General features: G+C 45.1%; 5 non-coding genes across 5 annotated transcripts in view; 2 read left to right on the top strand and 3 right to left on the bottom strand.

Annotated features, from left to right (window-relative positions):
- LOC147705589 (U6 spliceosomal RNA) overlaps positions 1–13 on the bottom strand; it is a 107-nt gene extending 94 nt beyond the window's left edge. Inside the window, exon 1 of the small nuclear RNA XR_015298246.1 lies at positions 1–13. This exon is cut by the window's left edge and continues 94 nt beyond it. This is a non-coding gene — a small nuclear RNA (U6 spliceosomal RNA).
- A 1,806-nt stretch (positions 14–1,819) lies between these two features.
- On the bottom strand, positions 1,820–1,926 carry LOC147705588 (U6 spliceosomal RNA). The gene has a single exon (XR_015298161.1). It is a non-coding gene; the product is annotated as a U6 spliceosomal RNA (small nuclear RNA).
- A 719-nt stretch (positions 1,927–2,645) lies between these two features.
- TRNAR-ACG (transfer RNA arginine (anticodon ACG)) lies at positions 2,646–2,718 on the top strand. Its single transcript has one exon. It is a non-coding gene; the product is annotated as a tRNA-Arg (tRNA).
- A 1,011-nt stretch (positions 2,719–3,729) lies between these two features.
- LOC147705586 (U6 spliceosomal RNA) lies at positions 3,730–3,836 on the bottom strand. Its single transcript, XR_015298369.1, has one exon. It is a non-coding gene; the product is annotated as a U6 spliceosomal RNA (small nuclear RNA).
- A 718-nt stretch (positions 3,837–4,554) lies between these two features.
- On the top strand, positions 4,555–4,627 carry TRNAR-ACG (transfer RNA arginine (anticodon ACG)). The gene has a single exon. It is a non-coding gene; the product is annotated as a tRNA-Arg (tRNA).
- Positions 4,628–5,000: the final 373 nt, after the last annotated feature.

Below are 5,000 nucleotides of genomic sequence, written 5' to 3'. Positions count from 1 at the left end.
CCGAAGCGAGCACACTTTATTGATGAACTGACAATGTTTATAAACTCTCTAAATCTACAGTCTCTAGACATAGGGTGGCCTGGCAGAGATGCTCAGATGGCCAATACGCATTCAAATCTGAGCCAATGGTCAAAAATGTATGAAGAGTAGCAATCCATTATTCTTCACTGCATTTGTGGTCCAAGACTAAACACACCGTAAGTATGTAGATTATGCCAGGTTTGCAAAGGCTCCTGGTTCGGGCTACAGACAAGGAGCATTGTGACGTCACGCTGCCTGTGGAACAGTGATATTAAAGGTGAAACAGCTGCACAGTAGGTTAGGTGAAGGGCTCTGAGAGTGGAAAGGCAGCATGCTTGGATCCCTGGACAAGGTGAGCTTATGATAATGTGTCTGAATGTTCGCATGTGTTGTAATATTAAACCCCTTATTCTTTTAAACGCCTACTTACTAAGGAGTTCTCAAGCTCAGCCCCACACAGACCTGGAACTGATTATGTTAATGCAAACTATTTAAGAAACTGAGCCTGATCTAAAAGATTTCCTTGGATCTAGGACCATTTCGCCTAGCTTTTAGGTGCTTCCTTCTCCTAAAGTCCTTTGTAAAACTTGGGAAAACCTCACAGAACAGACTTCCAGGAGGTCAGATGGGTTTCCTTGTGCCTTCACACACACACACACACACACACTTTCTAGCCCACTTAAGGACAAAAGGATGCGTAAGTCTACATAGGGCCAGTGGCGCAATGGATAACGCGTCTGACTACGGATCAGAAGATTGTAGGTTTGACTCCTATCTGGCTTGGAAGGGTTGTAGGTCCCTGTTTGATTATATTCCTGTGGAATTCTTATTTACCTCAGACTTGTTGTAGGTTCAATATTCTCCAGCAGGACTCATCCAGCAGTTGTTCCACATGTAGAGCGCAAGTAATAGGACCACGGCTAGTTAAACGTTTCCCATTTGCTGCTGGACTCTATGTGATGGCCGTCACGTGGTGTGCTGCTTTTGTATTTCAACATGGGTCCCTGATACTCTTAATTGCGAAAAAGCTTGTTGACAAAAGTGTGTGTGTGCGCGCGAGGGTCTGTGGACGTAGGCAGGTGTGTGCACTTGAATGCTTACCCATTTACATGTGTGAGAGGAACAAACCAACTCCCTGTGGGCTGCAGGCTTACAACTGGTAGCCCCAGTAGCCAGGCAGAACCACAGGTAAGGAGAGAGAGAAAGTTGGTCCATTATTAGAGAAGGACCATAAGCATCTTGCACTGCTACCTTCTTCCCCTCTCAGCCACGATCGGCCAAGACCTCTCTATTAGGGTAGAGGGTGAACATTTCTTGGACCTCAGAAACTGAGGGATGTAGACCCAATAAGTCCTCCAAGCGCCTAGAGACCTGGTGCCCAATCTGGCATTGTGTTTTTCAGCTTACCCGACCAATCCGGTTGCAAGGTGGACTTTAACAATACTGCTAAAAAGGCACTCCCAGACATCCCTGAGGCCTTCATTTGCATAGGCCCTGCCCTTCTCTTTGTCCTGCTTCCCACAAAGCAACACAACACTGCAGCAGTATAGATTTGGGGGTGGTGAAGAATAATGACAGTGAGGCTAAAAAAGAGAAAGAAAAGTCCCAGAAGTCCTGCAGGCTTCCTTGCTAAATGCAGCTGAACATAGAGCGCACCTTCTTTACTGCAAAGCAAATACATTAAAAATGTTGAGGAGAGACTAATTGAAAAATACATATTACGGGGACAGCACTGGGACCTGCTTTATTTTTTCAATTAGTCTTGAAAACAAAAAAGATTTCTCTCCTAAAAGCTGTTAAAAATATGGAACGCTTCACGAATTTGCGTGTCATCCTTGCGCAGGGGCCATGCTAATCTTCTCTGTATCGTTCCAATTTTAGTATATGTGCTGCCGAAGCGAGCACACTTTATTGATGAACTGACAATGTTTATAAACTCTCTAAATCTACAGTCTCTAGACATAGGGTGGCCTGGCAGAGATGCTCAGATGGCCAGTACGCATTAAAATCTGAGCCAATGGTCAAAAATGTATGAAGAGTAGCAATCCATTATTCTTCACTGCATTTGTGGTCCAAGACTAAACACACCGTAAGTATGTAGATTATGCCAGGTTTGCAAAGGCTCCTGGTTCGGGCTACAGACAAGGAGCATTGTGACGTCACGCTGCCTGTGGAACAGTGATATTAAAGGTGAAACAGCTGCACAGTAGGTTAGGTGAAGGGCTCTGAGAGTGGAAAGGCAGCATGCTTGGATCCCTGGACAAGGTGAGCTTATGATAATGTGTCTGAATGTTCGCCTGTGTTGTAATATTAAACCCCTTATTCTTTTAAACGCCTACTTACTAAGGAGTTCTCAAGCTCAGCCCCACACAGACCTGGAACTGATTATGTTAATGCAAACTATTTAAGAAACTGAGCCTGATCTAAAAGATTTCCTTGGATCTAGGACCATTTCGCCTAGCTTTTAGGTGCTTCCTTCTCCTAAAGTCCTTTGTAAAACTTGGGAAAACCTCACAGAACAGACTTCCAGGAGGTCAGATGGGTTTCCTTGTGCCTTCACACACACACACACACACACACACTTTCTAGCCCACTAAGGACAAAAGGATGCGTAAGTCTACATAGGGCCAGTGGCGCAATGGATAACGCGTCTGACTACGGATCAGAAGATTGTAGGTTCGACTCCTATCTGGCTCGGAAGGGTTGTAGGTCCCTGTTTGATTATATTCCTGTGGAATTCTTATTTACCTCAGACTTGTTGTAGGTTCAATATTCTCCAGCAGGACTCATCCAGCAGTTGTTCCACAGGTAGAGCGCAAGTAATAGGACCACGGCTAGTTAAACGTTTCCCATTTGCTGCTGGACTCTATGTGATGGCCGTCACGTGGTGTGCTGCTTTTGTATTTCAACATGGGTCCCTGATACTCTTAATTGCGAAAAAGCTTGTTGACAAAAGTGTGTGTGCGCGAAGGTCTGTGGACGTAGGCAGGTGTGTGCACTTGAATGCTTACCCATTTACATGAGTGAGAGGAACAAACCAACTCCCTGTGGGCTGCAGGCTTACAACTGGTAGCCCCAGTAGCCAGGCAGAACCACAGGTAAGGAGAGAGAGAAAGTTGGTCTATTATTAGAGAAGGCCCATAAGCATCTTGCACTGCTACCTTCTTCCCCTCTCGGCCACGATCGGCCAAGACCTCTCTATTAGGGTAGAGGGTGAACATTTCTTGGACCTCAGAAACTGAGGGATGTAGACCCAATATGTCCTCCAAGCGCCTAGAGACCTGGTGCCCAATCTGGCATGGTGTTTTTCAGCTTACCCGACCAATCCGGTTGCAAGGTGGACTTTAACAATACTGCTAAAAAGGCACTCCCAGACATCCCTGAGGCCTTCATTTGGATAGGTCCTGCCCTTCTCTTTGTCCTGCTTCCCACAAAGCAACACAACACTGCAGCAGTATAGATTTGGGGGTGGTGAAGAATAATGACAGTGAGGCTAAAAAAGAGAAAGAAAAGTCCCAGAAGTCCTGCAGGCTTCCTTGCTAAATGCAGCTGAACATAGAGCGCACCTTCTTTACTGCAAAGCAAATACATTAAAAATGTTGAGGAGAGACTAATTGAAAAATACATATTACGGGGACAGCACTGGGACCTGCTTTATTTTTTCAATTAGTCTTGAAAACAAAAAAGATTTCTCTCCTAAAAGCTGTTAAAAATATGGAACGCTTCACGAATTTGCGTGTCATCATTGCGCAGGGGCCATGCTAATCTTCTCTGTATCGTTCCAATTTTAGTATATGTGCTGCCGAAGCGAGCACACTTTATTGATGAACTGACAATGTTTATAAACTCTCTAAATCTACAGTCTCTAGACATAGGGTGGCCTGGCAGAGATGCTCAGATGGCCAATACGCATTCAAATCTGAGCCAATGGTCAAAAATGTATGAAGAGTAGCAATCCATTATTCTTCACTGCATTTGTGGTCCAAGACTAAACACACCGTAAGTATGTAGATTATGCCAGGTTTGCAAAGGCTCCTGGTTCGGGCTACAGACAAGGAGCATTGTGACGTCACGCTGCCTGTGGAACAGTGATATTAAAGGTGAAACAGCTGCACAGTAGGTTAGGTGAAGGGCTCTGAGAGTGGAAAGGCAGCATGCTTGGATCCCTGGACAAGGTGAGCTTATGATAATGTGTCTGAATGTTCGCCTGTGTTGTAATATTAAACCCCTTATTCTTTTAAACGCCTACTTACTAAGGAGTTCTCAAGCTCAGCCCCACACAGACCTGGAACTGATTATGTTAATGCAAACTATTTAAGAAACTGAGCCTGATCTAAAAGATTTCCTTGGATCTAGGACCATTTCGCCTAGCTTTTAGGTGCTTCCTTCTCCTAAAGTCCTTTGTAAAACTTGGGAAAACCTCACAGAACAGACTTCCAGGAGGTCAGATGGGTTTCCTTGTGCCTTCACACACACACACACACACACACTTTCTAGCCCACTTAAGGACAAAAGGATGCATAAGTCTACATAGGGCCAGTGGCGCAATGGATAACGCGTCTGACTACGGATCAGAAGATTGTAGGTTCGACTCCTATCTGGCTCGGAAGGGTTGTAGGTCCCTGTTTGATTATATTCCTGTGGAATTCTTATTTACCTCAGACTTGTTGTAGGTTCAATATTCTCAAGCAGGACTCATCCAGCAGTTGTTCCACAGGTAGAGCGCAAGTAATAGGACCACGGCTAGTTAAACGTTTCCCATTTGCTGCTGGACTCTATGTGATGGCCGTCACGTGGTGTGCTGCTTTTGTATTTCAACATGGGTCCCTGATACTCTTAATTGCGAAAAAGCTTGTTGACAAAAGTGTGTGTGCGCGAGGGTCTGTGGACGTAGGCAGGTGTGTGCACTTGAATGCTTACCCATTTACATGTGTGAGAGGAACAAACCAACTCCCTGTGGGCTGCAGGCTTACAACTGG

This window comes from Lissotriton vulgaris, chromosome 7 (genome assembly GCF_964263255.1).
Source record: "Lissotriton vulgaris chromosome 7, aLisVul1.2, whole genome shotgun sequence".
NCBI lineage: Eukaryota > Metazoa > Chordata > Amphibia > Caudata > Salamandridae > Lissotriton > Lissotriton vulgaris.
The sequence above is the reverse complement of the archived record's forward strand: the minus strand, read 5'-3'. Positions and strand labels throughout refer to the sequence as shown.